The sequence below is a fragment of the Primulina tabacum genome, chromosome 11 (genome assembly GCF_025594145.1).
Source record: "Primulina tabacum isolate GXHZ01 chromosome 11, ASM2559414v2, whole genome shotgun sequence".
In the NCBI taxonomy this organism is placed as follows: Eukaryota; Viridiplantae; Streptophyta; class Magnoliopsida; order Lamiales; family Gesneriaceae; genus Primulina; species Primulina tabacum.
In genome coordinates this window covers 632,634-650,460 of record NC_134560.1, presented here as the reverse complement: position 1 = coordinate 650,460, position 17,827 = coordinate 632,634, and the positions used below count along the sequence as shown (strand labels likewise).

Sequence of the window (17,827 nt, the reverse complement as noted above, 5' to 3'; positions counted from 1 at the left end):
TAAGGAAATTAAAGGTGCTCCAAATATAAATTAAATATTTTTTTTACAAAAGAGAACAGAAAAAAAGCCAATGGATTCAAACTATTAACCAAGTAGAAGGTGAATAAAATGCAAAAATTCAGATTCAAGTTGACCTATATTGGTTTGGAAAAAGAGATATTTATAGATTATTTGGATTATAACGATTTTCGAGTCAATTCAATATTCTCGATTTTACTCGTACCAATGATTTTTATTTATTAAAGTAATGGTCAAAATATATTATAAATTAAGGATGTGTTTGGTTCATGGGATTAGGTGGGTTTATGATTATAACCCACCTAATCAAGCGTTTGGTACGATTTTTATTTAACCAACTCAATCCCTCCTATAAATGATTAGGTTATATTAGGTAGGTTAAAATAATACATCCTCATCCCTTAGGACTATTTATCTCACTTTTAATCCATCCTATTTTTCCAATTTTACCATTCTCTTAAATCCAAACTCACCACCACTTCCTTCCACAGACCGCCCACCGCCAACCCCTGCCGCCGGCCGACCGCACACCACCGCCGACCGCCGCCGCCTTCTCTGGCCGACCGCCGCCGCCACTTCCGGCCGATCGCCACCACCTCCGGCCGACCGCCGCCGCCACTTCCGGCCTACCACCGCCATCGCTTCCGGCCGACCACCCCCGCCGCCCCCCGCCGACACACAAATATAAGGACAATTTTGTCAATTCATCAAAAAATTATTAATTATCACATTCTTATCCATCATACAAAACATAATATTATTTTATCATTATATATTATATTTCTACTTCAATCATTCTTTTTATCATTTCTCTCTTAATCATTTCATTATCCTATCCTCCAAACCAAACGCAGCCTAAGAATAAGACAATGATTTCCGTAATATATTTTTATTTTTTATTATTACTGACATGCAGCTTCATTTGCCAAAAAAATGATATTTCTTTATATAGTACATTTTTTGTGAGACGGTCTCACGAATCTTTACTGTGAGACATGTCAATCTTATCGATATTCAGAAAGACGATATCAACCAATAATCGTTTTCCGTTCATGTATGTTTCTTGATTGTCTTGATTCTTTTTTTTTCCCCTTTAAATCTCGCTGCAGAGAGTGTTTCTTGTTTATTTCGTTTGAAAATATGTTGCTTATTTCTTATTCCACTGTGTTCTAAGGATATTCTTTCCGTTCCAAGATTTGATCAAAGATGACAGATAAGAAATTAATCTCCGGGAGGGGTTTTCGTGAAATAAATATATTTATATGTGCGATGTAGTTCTTGTGATGACGGGAAGATTGATGTGCAGTTATGGAGGGGTTTCTTTGGAGTTTCTTTCTCGAAATTATTAAAATAAACATGAATTTTAAGGTTTTTTGATTCCTCCAGGTTGCTTTCAGCATCGATCTACTGCGATTTCGTGGATTTTGTTTTAAATTTTCTGCTGAATTGCTGTTGGCAAGTTGGATTTTGTGCTTTTTATTGGCGGGACGATTGATGGGTGTAGCAACCCATGTCCAGCAAATTCTGTTGGAAAATGTTGAATGTCAGAGATATGCAATCTGTCTGTAGATTCGCGTTTATTTCTTCATCAAATGTGATCTCTACGCTTGTGGGTTCAGATGTCGTGAGTTGTTTTTGTACCTGATTTTGGTTGTGCATTTTTTAGCGTTCATACTTTGCTAGTTTTGTCATTTTTGCTCAAGATATAATCATGAATTGATTGGCGTGGTTGTTGATGGGTTCTCTTGAACTGAAAATTTTAAGAAATATGTGGATTTTGATGCCCCTCCTCTTTTTCTGTAGTTATCGCAGCATTGTTTTTTTTTAAATGGATCGGAGAGAGATTTAGCTTATACTTAGGCATTTTATTTGTTTGTTTGGACTATGAGGATGCAGAGGTTTAAATGTGAGTCTCCTAATTCAAGGATGTTCAAACTATCATACCTTTATGGGTGACAACTGCATTATATTTAATTCTTATTTTCCTTAAGTTTCCTCGATTTTTTAAGAGTGCTGCAGTTTTTAGCAGTAATGATTTTGATGGGGGTTTTGTTGGATTGTCCAAAGTGGATGACAAGGATGTAGAATTGAATAAATCACAATCGATATACATGTTCTCTGATGGGCTTCTCTGAATATTACAAAATAATCAAAATCAAGATCCTCATGTAAGCTCCGGCTGAGAGAGTCTCACAAGATAAGGAAGATGATCGCCTACTGACAAAGCCAATGCAGCCACTATATGGTCGAATAACTGCTCAAAATTTGATACGAATGAATAGTTCCGTTAACCTGAATCTTTTGGAAAGAATGGTGGTTGAGGCTTGGACTTTGTTGTTGAAGGCTTGGGAAAAAGTAGATTAATATGAGGACGAAGAGATTATAATGGGCACGGTACTTGAAGGGAAGCCTGAAACATGTCCTTCATGGGTTTTAATGGATGGAAAAAAATTGACAAAAAAAATCTTGTTATGTTCCTATCATGCGGTCTTGCTACAGGTTCTTCTATCACAGTTATTGGAACTTCGCACAATGCCCATCAAGAGTATGTCCCACAGCTTGCCAAATTGAGGCCTGATGAAGCACTGGTTATGGTTCCGTAGTTCATGGTTGAACTGCATGGATTGAAGGCTATGGATGGGGAGGATCCTCCAAAGATTTTGCATCTGAATCCTCGACTTAGAGGTGATTGGAGTCATCAGCCAGTGTTGGAACACAATACATTTTATAGAATGCATTGGGGAACAACCCAGAAGTGTAATGGCTTAGCATCCAAAGAGGAGGATGTATATGTTGAGTAAGTTTATGTTTTTGTTCTTTGTTTAGTCATCCATATGAGAGACTATTGCATTTCTTATTTTTTCAAGTTTGAAGAATATTGGGATTTTATGTGAGACCCCGAAAATAAAATAGCATTGATGACATTTTTGTAAATAAGTTGAAAAATATTCAATTTATTTTGATGGCATTTTCGTAAATAAGTTGAAAAATAATGAATTAATTTTTAAGAATAAAATATGACATATCTTGGTCATATGAAGTCCAAATGATTTGAGATTTGGATATAACGTAGAAAACTCAAAGATATAAAAGTTTCATGTTTTGAGTTTTGGAAAATTGGATCGTTTGACTGGTCAAAAGGGATATATCGATGTTAAAATGATAAATAATATATATTATATTATATTATATTATTTTATTAATATAATATAATATTAAAATTAAAAAATATATATAAAAAAAATAAAAAAAAGAAAAAAAAAAGATAAATTGAAAGTTATCAACGTAACTTTCAGAAAGTTACAGAAGAGAGAAAGAGAAAATAAAAGAAAGAAAGAAGATTTTCGATTTTTTTTTTCGGTCTTGCGACTTATCGGTTTATCCAATCGATGAACCGACATCAATTCTGGGATCGTTGACACGAGGTCTTCGATTTGAGGTATAAATTTAATAGTTTTGGTGATGTTTGAAATTCGTCGATTTTTGGAATAAATCCGATAAATTGTTAAATCATATAGAAATTGAAGATCACTGACTAGTGTATGATTTTAACAAAGAAGAGATGATTATAGTGATGTTATTTTGAATTATTCCCAATTTATTATAATTAGAGAATTTTAATCATATGGTTGAGATTGAATAATTATTTGTCAGTTATTATTAATTCTGATAAATATATGCGGTAGAATAACCGACAAAAAACTAAGTTTTGAAGTCGGAATTGAATTATGTTATGATTTTGATTTGATATGAATTTTCAAAGTTTCAAAAGATATTTGGAACTTATAATATTGATTTTGGATCATGTTATTGATTGAAATGAATATGTTATTGATGTAGATAAAGTATTATACCGATATCTTCAGGCTACATCAACTGGAACGAAGAATTGAGGTATGTTGCGACCGGGTAACATACGACAGGTATCTGTATTATATGACATATATCGGTTTGATTGGATTGATTTGGAATGAAATTATGTGTCTATATACTTTATTTGTTGATTGATGTGGCATACATGACATTGAGATTGATATATCGATGTATAAAATAAATGTTTTGTTAACACACATCGTTTGATGCATACATCGATACATGACATGCACGTTGAGCTATGATCCTTGGATACCCTGATATGATTTGATTGGATTCTGGGGTTTGTGAACACAATTGCTATGTTGGTATTATATGACCCGTAAAGCATAGACATTTGTGGCCCCGATGATTGGATATGAGATTTGGGATTTGATGGCGCTTTGTCGACGCTATCATACGAGTATCCCTTATTGAGGCCGGTGTGCCAGCTCGAGCATTGATTTGATAGTGATTCGTTTGATTCTGACATGTGCTCAGTGGATGGGCATTTGACCCGATACCTCCACGACATACATGCATTGCATACCATATATCATTGTTTAGATATCTGTGGTATATATGATTGGTTGTTCCATACGGAGCTTTGCTCACCCCCAAGGGGGGTTGTTGTTGTCTTTGTGTGTGGACAATGGCAGGTACTCCAGGATATCAGGAGACCGGAGAGGGTACTTCTGGAAGGAGCCACAGTTTGGGCTGAGGTTTTATGTTTATATCTTGTTCCTAGTATATATGTATATGTATTTATATACCGGGGCATGTCCCGAGGATATGAGTTGTTTGTATATGATTGGTTATGATTTCGTGTGGGCATGTTTATGATGTGAGATTAAATACTTTTTTTAGTATTTAAATTATAGAAGAAAGATTTGGGCTCATTGTAAAGAAAATTTTAAACTCGTTTTCCGCTGTAATTAGTTAACCCTAATCAGATTGCATTATAATAACGATTAGGAGCTAAGGGCCCCACACAGTATGGTACCAGAGCATAGCTGGGAATGCTCGATTGAGTCTTGTGTACACTTGAATAGGCACAAATGAATTGTGCGCTTGTTTTTGATCTATTTGTATTACTTGCTCTTACTTGATTTGATTCGAGCAAGTATTTGATGAGATTGATGATATTAGATGATGGTATTGTGAAATTGATATTGAATTGTGATATTCATCTTTTGATTTGTAGATGGATCCCACAAATGAAACTGCGAGTAGCAGTACTGAGAGAATAGTTGGGCAATTTGAAGGATTGTCCATGGATGTAGTGATGGCTCGATTCCAAGATTTGAAACCACCGAGGTTCTTTGGCACTGAGAGTGTTGAAAGAGCAGAGGCTTGGTTAAAGGATGTCGAGCACTTGTTTAATATTGTTGAGTATTCCAAGGCTCGGAGACTGAAACTTGCTTTGTATCAATTGAAAGACCGAGCTAAATCTTGGTGGGAAGCCGCTGAGATTGGATTGAAAGAGGCCGGGATTGAAGTCACATGGGATGTCTTCAAGGCCTAGTTTTTGGAGCAGTATTCCTCTCCATCCTATTATACTGCTCAGGAGAATGAATTCAATAGTCTGCAGCAGGGAACGATGACTGTTGCAGAGTATGCTTCGAAGTTTTCTACTCTGTTGAAGTATGCACCTCACGTAGCTGGGAATGCGAAGGCAAAATATAACAGGTTTGTGAATGGATTGCATCCTGCTATATATACTTATGTTGTTTCTGGATTGCCTACCAGCTACGCAGAGGCAGTTGAACGAGCCAAGGCAGCCGAGGCTGGACTTAGGCGAGGAGGTCCACAGTATACTCCTCCACCTCCAGTGTCAGCTCAGCAGCCTACTTTGCGGCCGAGAGGTAAGAAGTTCAAGAAGACTGGTACTGTTTCTTCGTCTTCTTCGAGTTCAAGTGGATCACAACGAGGGAGTCCTGTGATTGCTCCCTACTGTAGTCATTGTGGAGGTAAACATACTATCGAGCAGTGTCGAGGTATGTTTGGTACTTGTTATCAGTGTGGGCAGGAAGGCCATTTCTCTCGAGTATGTCGGAACAGGGGTACGACTTCTGCTCAACCCCAGCCAGGATTTAGAGGTGGCCCTAGTACTATGATGAGACCTGCTGTTCCTGTTCCATCTTTTCAGCAGTCGAGTGTCCCACGATATCGAGGACCGGGTGGTCAGAGTGCCCAAGTTCCTCCTCAAGTAAGAGTGTATGCCATGACCGAGGATCAGGCGAGAGAAGCTCCTGGTGGCGTGATTGCAGGTATTTGCACGCTTTGCGATTATCCTGCACGTGTTTTATTTGATACAGGAGCATCTCATTCATTCATATCTCATGCATTTGTTGCATCTCACGATATTGAATGTACCCCGTTGTATGATATTTTGTCGATATCCACGCCAGCAGGGAATATTATTTTGTCTGAACAAGTTGTGCATATTGTGCATTGATATACGAGGATAATGTGATATTTCTGAATTTGATTGTCCTCACAATGCACAACTTTGATTGTATTGTTGGCATGGATATCTTGATGACAAATCGAGCTACTGTTGATTGTTGTCATGGAGTGGTTCGATTTTGACCTGTTGATGGACCCAAGTGGAATTTTTATGGCAAGGGTTCCCAAGCCAAAATTCCATTGGTATCTTCCTTGGAAATGTCTCGACTTTTGACTAGCGGAGATGAGGGTTATCTTATCTATGCTATTGATGTCTCGAAGAAGGAGTCTTCTTTACCTGATATTCCTGTAGCGAAAGAATTCCCGGATGTATTTCCCGATGAGATTCCTGATTTTCCTCCTCATCGAGAAGTTGAGTTTAGTATTGATCTTGTGCCGGGGACTGCTCCCATATCTAAAGCTCTCTATCGCATGGCACCATTGGAATTGAAAGAATTGAAAGAACAATTACATGATCTTCTCGATAAGGATATATTCGACTGAGTGTATCACCTTGGGGAGCTCCAGTTTTATTCGTTTGAAAGAAAGATGGTACTATGCAAATGTGTATCGATTATAGGCAATTGAATCGGGCTACTGTGAAAAACAAGTACCCACTTCCTCGTATTGATGATTTGTTTGATCAGCTTCATGGTACTTCTGTATACTCGAAGATTAATCTTCGTTCTGGGTATCATCAAGTACGAGTTCGAGACGAAGATGTGCCCAAAACTGCTTTTCGTACGAGGTATGACCACTATGAATTCTTGGTTATGCCTTTCGATCTCACGAATGCTCCTGCTATTTTTATGGACTTAATGAATCGTGTCTTCCGAGATTATCTTGACCGATTCGTTATCGTCTTTATTGATGATATTCTGGTATATTCGAAATCGAAAAAGGAGCATACTGAACATTTGAGACTGATACTTCAAACTCTTCGTACTAGTCGTTTATATGCTAAATTGTCCAAATGTGAATTCCGGATGGACAAAGTGATATTTTTGGGCCACGTTATTTCGAGACATGGCATATCTGTTGATCCTGCGGAAGTCGAAGCTGTATTGAATTGGCCGAGACCTACGAATGTTCCTGAGATCCGTAGCTTCATGGGTTTAGCTGGATATTATCGTCGTTTTATTGAAGGATTTTCGAAAATAGCTAAACCTATTACTCAACTGACACAGAAGAATCAGCGATTCATTTGGTCAGATGAATGTGAAGCTAGTTTTCTTGAATTAAAGACGAGATTGACCACAGCACCTGTGCTTACTATTCCCTCAGGTACTGGAGGATTTGTGGTATGTACAGATGCGTCTGGTAAAGGTTTGGGCTATGTTCTGATGCAACATGGCAAAGTGGTTGCTTATGCGTCTCGTCAATTGAAATCTCATGAAACTCATTATCCGGTTCATGATCTCGAATAGGCCGCCATTGTGTTTGCTCTGAAGATTTGGCGCCATTATTTGTACGGAGAAAAGTTTGTTATCTATTCGGACCATAAAAGTCTGAAATATCTCTTTTCTCAATCTGATTTGAATATGAGGCAACGCAGGTGGATGGATCTCCTGAAGGACTTTGATTGTGAGATTCAATATCACCCTGGATCAGTGAATGTTACTACGGATGCCCTTAGTCGGAAAGTTTATGATTCTGTTTTAGCCTCTGTTTGTGTCGCCAAAGTACACGAGGATATATGTACTTTTGGCTGTACTTTTCACTCGAATTGGAATTCTGTCACTGTCTCAGCATTGCAAATTGAGCCGAACTTGATATCGAAAATACGAAAGGCCCAACGAAGCGATACTCAGATCCAAAAGTCGAAAGAACTTGTATCTGCAGGACATCAGTCTGGATTCCAGATTTCTTCTGATGGTTCTTTACGACTTAATGGTCGGCTGGTAGTCCCTAATGATTCTGATTTGAAATCTGCCCTTCTTCGAGAAGCACATTGTAGTAAATACAGTATTCACCCTGGAGGTCGAAAGATGTATTTGACATCGAGACCTCAATTCTGGTGGAAACGTATGTAGAAGGACATTGCTGAATTTATTTCTAAATGTCTTGTCTGCCAGCAAGTGAAAGCCGAGAGAATGAAACCTGGAGGATTACTCCATAGTCTCGAAATCCCGAAATGGAATTGGGAACATATTGCTGTGGATTTTGTGACTCATTTACCTCGTTCGCCCAAGGGCTGTGATTTTATTTGGGTCATTATTGATCGGCTTTCGAAATCTGCACATTTCATTCCGTATGAGCGGACTTATCCTTATAAGATAATGACCCGTTTTATACATTGAGAATGTTGTGAGACTGCATGGTGTGCCAGTCTTGATTGTATCTGATCGTGATCCCAGATTTGCTTCTAAATTCTGGGGTAGTTTTCAGGAAGCGATGGGTACGCGTTTGGCTATGAGTACTGCTTATCATCCTCAAACTGATGGCCAGACTGAGCGTACGATTCAAACGTTGGAGAATATGTTGCGTGCTGTTGTGATGGACTTCAGAATGGGATGGCAAGATTCCTTACCATTGGTTGAATTTTCTTATAATAATAGCTTTCAAACGAGTACTGATATGGCACCGTTTGAAGCTCTATATGGGAGACGATGTAGATCACCGTTATTCTGGGATGAGATTGGTGAGATTCAATTGACTGGACCTGAAATGATACAGGAAATGAACGATAAGGTTCAGTTAATTCGGCAGCGGATGAAAGCTGCTCAGGATCGTCAAACGAGTTATGCGAATAAACGAAGACGACCCTTGGAATTCCAGAAAGGTGACAGAGTATTTTTGAAAATATCTCCCTTTAGAGGCACTGTTCGATTTGGCATGCGAGGGAAATTATCTCCTCGATATGTTGGTCCATACGAGATCCTTGATCGAGTTGGTGATCTTGCTTATCGACTGGCATTGCCACCACCTTTATCTGCCATTCACGATGTGTTTCATGTTTCTATGTTGAGGAAATATGAACCAGATCTATCACATGTACTTGCACCTAATGAAGTTGAACTTGATCATTCTCTTTCCTATGTTGAACAACCTGTTCGCATTATGGATCGAAAGGAAAAGACATTGCGTAATAAATCGATTCCGCTAGTTCGAGTACAATGGACACGGCATGGTGTGGAGGAGTCAACGTGGGAGTTCGAAAGCAAAATGCGAGATGCATATCCGCATTTATTTGATACTATTCCACCTGTTCCATTGTATTCGATGTATAGTGATCCATTTACCGATTTTAGTTTTGATATGTACTATAACTGGCGACATATTATATGTTTGTCAATGTTATGTATATAGAGATGTTTGAGATTTCGAGGACGAAATCTTTTAAGTTGGGGAGAAATGTGAGACCCCGAGAATAAAATAGCATTGATGACATTTTTGTAAATAAGTTGAAAAATATCCAATTTATTTTGATGGCATTTTCGTAAATAAGTTGAAAAATAATGAATTAATTTTTAAGAATAAAATATGACATATCTTGGTCATATGAAGTCTAAATGATTTAAGATTTAGATATAACGTAGAAAACTCAAAGATATAAAAGTTTCATGTTTTGAGTTTTGAAAAATTGAATCGTTTGACTGGTCAAAAGGGATATATCGATGTTAAAATGATAAATAGTATATATTATATTATATTATATTATTTTATTAATATAATATAATATAATATATAATATTAAAATTAAAAAAATAATATAAAAAAAATAAAAAAAGAAGAAGAAAAAAAGATAAATTGAAAGTTATCAACGTAACTTTCAGAAAGTTACAGAAGAGAGAAAGAGAAAATAAAAGAAAGAAAGAAGATTTTCGATTTTTCTTTTCGGTCTTGCGACTTATCGGTTTATCCAATCGATGAACCGACATCAATTCTGGGATCGTTGACACGAGGTCTTCGATTTGAGGTATAAATTTAATAGTTTTGGTGATGTTTGAAATTCGTCGATTTTTGGAATAAATCCGATAAATTGTTAAATCATATAGAAATTGAAGATCACTGACTAGTGTATGATTTTAACAAAGAAGAGATGATTATAGTGATGTTATTTTGAATTATTCCCAATTTATTATAATTAGAGAATTTTAATCATATGGTTGAGATTGAATAATTATTTGTCAGTTATTATTAATTCTGATAAATATATGCGGTAGAATAACCGACAAAAAACTAAGTTTTGAAGTCGGAATTGAATTATGTTATGATTTTGATTTGATATGAATTTTCAAAGTTTCAAAAGATATTTGGAACTTATAATATTGATTTTGGATCATGTTATTGATTGAAATGAATATGTTATTGATGTAGATAAAGTATTATACCGATATCTTCAGGCTACATCAACTGGAACGAAGAATTGAGGTATGTTGCGACCGGGTAACATACGACAGGTATCTGTATTATATGACATATATCGGTTTGATTGGATTGATTTGGAATGAGATTATGTGTCTATATACTTTATTTGTTGATTGATGTGGCATACATGACATTGAGATTGATATATCGATGTATAAAATAAATGTTTTGTTAACACACATCGTTTGATGCATACATCGATACATGACATGCACGTTGAGCTATGATCCTTGGATACCCTGATATGATTTGATTGGATTCTGGGGTTTGTGAACACAATTGCTATGTTGGTATTATATGACCCGTAAAGCATAGACATTTGTGGCCCCAATGATTGGATATGAGATTTGGGATTTGATGGCGCTTTGTCGACGCTATCATACGAGTATCCCTTATTGAGGCCATTGTGCCAGCTCGAGTATTGATTTGGGTTGTTGTTGTCTTTGTGTGTGGACAATGGCAGGTACTCCAGGATATCAGGAGACCGGAGAGGGTACTTCTGGAGGGAGCCACAGTTTGGGCTGAGGTTTTATGCTTATATCTTGTTCCCAGTATATATGTATATGTATTTATATACCGGGGCATGTCCCGAGGATATGAGTTGTTTGTATATGATTGGTTATGATTTCGTGTGGGCATGTTTATGAGGTGAGATTAAATACTATTTTTAGTATTTAAATTATAGAAGAAAGATTTGAACTCATTGTAAAGAAAATTTTAAACTCGTTTTCCGCTGTAATTAGTTAACCCTAATCAGATTGTATTGTAATAACGATTAGAAGCTAAGGGCTCCACATTTTACATCATGATACCGACTTGAGTCTCTAACCCATGAATACAATAAAGCTATTGTAAGATTTCTGGCATAAATTCATATCTTTAGTTAAATGGCAGCGAAATATAAATTCTGAAATGTTGTTTTCCTTTTATGTTTAAAAATAATTATAATATAGTTACGGTCGGGACGACATTTTGTCCATGGATGCCCATTTGCTTGATGGTCTTGATTTCGTGTTGTATGTGTAGGCCTGATCATAAATATGTACTCGTTAGCTGGAGTTTGACCCACTCAAGATTATCATATGTAGAATACAAGGAGTGAAGTGAATGCAATTTTGAAAAAAGAGGCAGTTTACTTTGGTAATATAGAAATTTTGCCATTCATGGATCGGTATGAGCTGGTAGTTCTCAAAACTATCATTGTTTTTGAGTATGGCTATGCTCAGCTGCACTTCTCATACTCCCGAATCCCCGATTACAGTGCTACTTTATTTTTTCTCTTAGTTGATTATGGATACATTTCTATTTTAGACGGATTCATTCATGCATTATTTTTTTCATACTAGATTCAAAATGTAACAACAGCGTACATCATGAAATGCAATGATGACACTTTTATCAGGATAGATATTGTCCTCAAAGAAATAGAAGGCACATCTCCTACAAGGGCTTTGTATTCGGAAAATTAAAACTACTTGCATCGACCTCTTAGGACCGGGAAATGGGTTGTGTCATATGAGGTACAAAATTTCCCCCCCTGAAGGTGAAATTTTTGTTAATCCATTTAAGTTCATAGTTTTTATATATGCCAGTCTTATATACACCTATGAACCCTACCCCCAGGAGTTGGTTTTCTTGTATGAAGGAGTGGTGATACGAATCCTCGTATGAATGAGAAGCAAACACGATTAATTAGAATCGCGCCCTCAATTCAATAACGAACAAGGATCGATTGTGTTGTCCCAATCTTTTGAAACAAGCAACGATTTGTGATATTCATATTTGCTAGCTTCACATCTCGACTGCTCCATTGGACTATCAATGATTTTCTCTCCCCGGTTGCTATACCCACTACTCTCCTCGCATCCCCTATCATCATCACGATGCAAATACAACGATCTATTCCCTTCAAATCTTCTACGTCGCCTATCCTCATCATATTGCCTATCATGTATTTCCTCTTCTTCGCACCTCCTATATTTTTTTCGTAGAGACTTAAACTCCTTCTCCCATATTATATCCAACCCACCTAACATAGTTTGAAATTGACGTTCGTCAATCATTATACCTGCAAGAAAAAAATTAGTAGAAAATAATAAAGAATAAATTTTCTCACCACGAATCCTCACTGGTCACTCGACTCTCCTTTTTTTTTTCTCTCTTTTTTTTTCACTACAAAATACTCACCGGTCACTCTAAAAAAATAACGCTCGCACTCAAGTGTTTTCACTCGAATTTGATAGTTCTCTCTAAGATGTGCTCAAGCTTTGTACTTGTATATCAAACTAACAAGATTCAACTCGTGGACACTCGCAACTATCTCACTTGGACTGCGCAAAACCAAGAACGCTAGAATAATGCAGATCTTACAACAATACAAAGGATAACACGGATCTGAAAACAGAAACGAAAGTATAACACAGATCTGAAAACAGAACAAAATTTTAGAAAGATCTGAAAATAAAAACGAAAGGATAACACAGATCTGAGAACAGAACGAAATTTTAGACAGATCTGAGAACAGAACAAAATTTTAAACAGATCTGAAAATAGCAATGATAACTTACTTGAATCAAAGAGAACCAAATGCTCTGATACCAAATGATACGAATCCTCGTACGAATGAGAAGCAAACACGATTAATTAGAATCGCGCCCTCAATTCAATAACGAACAAGGATCGATTATGTTGTCCAGATCTTTTGAAACAAACAACGATTTGTGATATTCACCTCTAAGCGATTAACACTTAGCAACAAATATCAACGATAATAACAGTCGAATTTCATACGAACCTTCAAAGAACTTGTTTTGACAATCTGTGCGAAAACAATCGACAAACGCCACAAAGATGCAATCTTTGATAAGTTTGATTTGGTAATGAACAAAGCTTTAAAAGCCTTGAGAATTGAGAGAAAACCTCAAAATATTTCTTATCAATCTGAATTGGTTCGTTTGTTCTTCATGTACACTGAATATATAATAATTAATACATGAAAAGTAGTGTAAAAAGTCATAAAAAAAGTTGTGAACAAATTCTACACGGAAGGTCGCGCGGTGGCGCGCGAGATTCTACTCCTGTCCAGCGCGCGCGCGCGCCGGATGTGGCGCCACAGCGCTGGACAAGAACAAAATAAAATAAAGAGCAAAGAAAAAAGAGAGTTTTTTTTTTGTGTGAGTTAGAGAAAATATTTTCTCGGTTATACTCGGGTTGGGAGTGTGAGATATTTAGTCTTTAGTATTATAAAATAAAGAGCAAAGAAAAAAGAGAGTTTTTTCTTGTGTGAGTTAGAGAAAATATTTTCTCGGTTATACTCGGGTTGGGAGTGTGAGATATTTAGTGTATTGTTGTATACACTTGTTGTAATATTTCTTCCAATTATAAAAGATCTGCAGTAGCTCCGTGGACGTAGCCTATTTTTGGGTGAACCACGTAAATCTTGTGTTCTTGTTGATTATTTTATTCCGCATTTTTCGGCAATATTATCATCGTGATCGGTATCGCTTCGGGGTAATTTCCCAACAACTGGTATCAGAGCCTTGTTGTGAAAATTCTTAAGAATTCTGAGTATGCTCTGTGGTTGCAGCTTTGTCAGATCTTCCACATCAGAAAAGATTTTTTAGATTTTTTGCTAAGGCTAGAGAAGTGATGGCCGGAGATGATGGATCGGGACCGGGAATCAACAAGTTCGACGGAACAGATTTTTTGTTATGGCGGTTACAGATAAGAGATTATCTGTACAGTAAGAAGCTGCATCAACCTCTATCAGGAAAGAAACCAGAAAAGATGGAGGATGATGATTGGGAGCTCCTTGACCGACAGGTTTTAGGTGTCATAAGATTGACCCTAACAAAGAACGTGGCGCATAACGTGGTGGAGGCACAAACCACAGAAGAGATGATGTCCATTTTATCGGACATGTACGAGAAGCCATCAGCAAACAACAAAGTGCATCTCATGAAAAAGTTATTCAACTTGAAAATGGGAGAAGGTGCTTTGGTGGCTAAACACATCAATGAGTTCAACACGATTGTCTCTCAGCTAACATCGGTTGAAATTAATTTTGATGATGAGATTCGTGCACTTATTCTTTTGGCGTCTTTACCAAATAATTGGGAACCAATGCGGGCAGCAGTTAGCAACTCTGTTGGGAAAAGAAAGCTACAATTCAATGATGTCAGGGATCAAATTCTTGCTGAAGAAGTTCGCAGGATGGATTCGGGTGAAGGAACATCATCGAGATCTGCTCTAAATCTCGAGAACAGAGGAAGGAGCAGGAGTAGCGAAAAGAGTTCTAACCGATGGCGCGGTAGGTCCAAGTCAAGAAATGTAAAAGACAAAAGCAACTTTGAAAAGAATTTGAAGTGCTGGAGCTATGGTGAAACTGGTCACTTGAAAAAGAACTGCAGATCAACGAAGAATAATGCCAATGCTGTCACTGAGGAAGTACATGATGCTCTGCTATTATCCATGGAAAGCCCTGTTGATTCTTGGGTTATGGACTCGGGAGCTTCGTTTCATACCACTGGTGATTGCGATGTATTTGATAATTACATCGCTGGCAATTACGGAAAAGTTTTCCTGGCTGATGGAAAACCCTTGGAAATTGTTGGTATGGGTGATGTACGGATGAAGATGTCAAATGGATCTGTCTGGAAAATCAACAAAGTCAGGCATGTACCAAAATTGACACGCAATCTGATCTCGATGAGACAGCTTGATGATGAAGGCCACAATGTGACCTTCGATGATGGTTCCTGGAAAGTGAACAAAGGAGCCATGATCGTTGCTCGAGGAAAGAAAACTGGAACACTGTATATGACTTCCAGTTGCAGAGACACATTAGCAGCTGTGGATGCTGGAGCCAATTCAAGTCTATGGCATTATAGATTTGGACATATGAGTGAGAAGGGAATGAAGATGTTGGTGTCAAAAGGAAAGCTACCAGAATTAAAGACTGTTGAACACCAACTATGTGAAAGCTGTATTTTTGGAAAGCAGAAGAAGGTGAGCTTTTCAAAAAGCGGTAGAGAACCGAAAGCAACAAAGTTGGAGCTGGTTCATACTGATGTATGGGGACCATCTCCTGTTACATCCCTTGGAGGCTCGAGATACTATGTCACATTCATTGACGATTCGAGTAGAAAAATTTGGGTTTATTTTCTGAAAAATAAATCTGATGTTTACGAGACCTTTAAAAGGTGGAAAGCCATGGTGGAAAATGAGACCAACTTGAAGGTGAAGTGCTTACGGTCTGATAATGGTGGAGAATATGAAGATGATGAGTTCAAGAAATATTGTGCACAGAACGGGATCAAGATGGAGAAAACCATTCCTGGTACACCTCAACCGAATGGTGTAGCTGAAAGGATGAACAGGACCTTGAATGAACGCGCAAGGAGCATGAGATTACATTCTGGATTGCCAAAATCATTCTGGGCTGATGCTGTTAACACTGCAGCATATCTGATCAACAGAGGACCTTCGATACCGCTTGACTGCAGAATACCCGAAGAGGTATGGAGCGGCAAAGAAGTAAACCTTTCTTTCTTGAAAGTGTTTGGATGTCTATCCTATGTTCATATTGATTCAGCAAGTAGAACAAAACATGATCCGAAATCAAAGAAGTGCTTCTTTATTGGTTATGGAGATAATGAGTTTGGTTATCGTTTCTGGGATGACCAAAATCGGAAGATCATTCGGAGCAGGGATGTAATCTTTAATGAGCAATTTTTGTATAAGGACAAGTCAGACATTGGAGCTGGAGATGAATGTCCTGAAGTCAAGAAGACTGATGAAGTGCCATTGACATATATTCCTGTGAATGAATCGAAAACCAGTAACCAGGAAAATAAAGAAGAAACTGTACAAGATGATGACCCACAAACTCCGGTGATTGAACTCAAGAGATCTTTGAGAACCATCAGACCACCTGAGAGATACTCCCCTGCACTTCACTATATTTTGCTGACAGACGAAGGTGAACCGGAGACCTATGAAGAGGCAATGCAAAATGATGATTCAACCAAGTGGGAGTTGGCCATGGAAGATGAGATGGATTCACTGTCATCCAATCAGACGTGGGAGTTGACAGAACTTCCGCAAGGCAAAAAGGCGTTACATAACAAGTGGGTGTACCGGTTAAAAGAAGAGCATGATGGTAACAAGCGGTACAAAGCAAGACTTGTTGTAAAAGGCTTCCAACAACGGGAAGGAATTGATTACACCGAGATTTTCTCTCCGGTTGTTAAATTAACCACTATCAGGACAGTACTTGGACTAGTGGCGAAGGAAGACTTACATTTGGAGCAGTTGGATGTAAAGACTGCGTTTTTTCACGGTGACCTAGATGGAGAAATTTATATGAAGCAGCCACATGGCTTTGAAGTACGGGGAAAAGAGAGAATGGTGTGCAAACTTCAGAAGAGCTTGTACGGTCTCAAACAAGCTCCAAGACAGTGGTACAAGAAGTTTGACGGATTCATGAGTAATAATGGTTTCCTAAGGTGTCAAGCTGATCACTGCTGTTATGTGAAAAAGTTTGACGGTTCTTATATCATACTACTGCTATATGTAGATGATATGCTGATAGCTGGAGTTTGTCTGGAAAAAATTGATAAACCGAAAAAAGATTTATCAAAGGAATTTGCCATGAAGGATTTGGGTGCTGCAAAGCAAATCCTTGGAATGAGGATCTTAAGAGATCGGGTGAATGGATTCTTGAAGTTATCACAAGAAGAGTACGTGAAAAAGGTGGTTAGCAAATTTAATATGAATGAAGGTAAATCTGTGAGTACTCCTTTGGCTAGTCATTTCAAACTAACCAAAGCACAATCACCATCGACGGAGCAGGAGAAGGCTTATATGAATAAGGTTCCTTATGATTCTGCTGTCGGAAGCCTCATGTATGCAATGGTATGTACAAGACCAGACATAGCACATGCAGTGGGAGTTGTGAGCAGGTTTATGAGTAATCCAGGAAAGCAACACTGGGAAGCGGTTAAGTGGATTCTCAGGTATTTGAAAGTTACTGCTAGTTGTTCTTTATGCTTCAGGAGGTCAAAATTGGGCTTACAGGGTTTTGTCGATGCCGATATGGGTGGTGACCTGGATGGCAGGAAAAGTACTATTGGATATG

General features: G+C 37.7%; 2 long non-coding RNA genes across 2 annotated transcripts; both read left to right on the top strand.

Moving 5' to 3' along the window:
• Positions 1-1,027: 1,027 nt before the first annotated feature.
• LOC142519396 (uncharacterized) lies at positions 1,028-2,648 on the top strand. Its single transcript, XR_012813762.1, has 2 exons — positions 1,028-1,072; positions 1,325-2,648. It is a non-coding gene; the product is annotated as an uncharacterized LOC142519396 (long non-coding RNA).
• A 1,246-nt stretch (positions 2,649-3,894) lies between these two features.
• LOC142519397 (uncharacterized) lies at positions 3,895-11,206 on the top strand. Its single transcript, XR_012813763.1, has 4 exons — positions 3,895-3,912; positions 4,530-4,592; positions 10,639-10,692; positions 11,153-11,206. It is a non-coding gene; the product is annotated as an uncharacterized LOC142519397 (long non-coding RNA).
• The last annotated feature ends 6,621 nt before the right edge of the window (positions 11,207-17,827 follow it).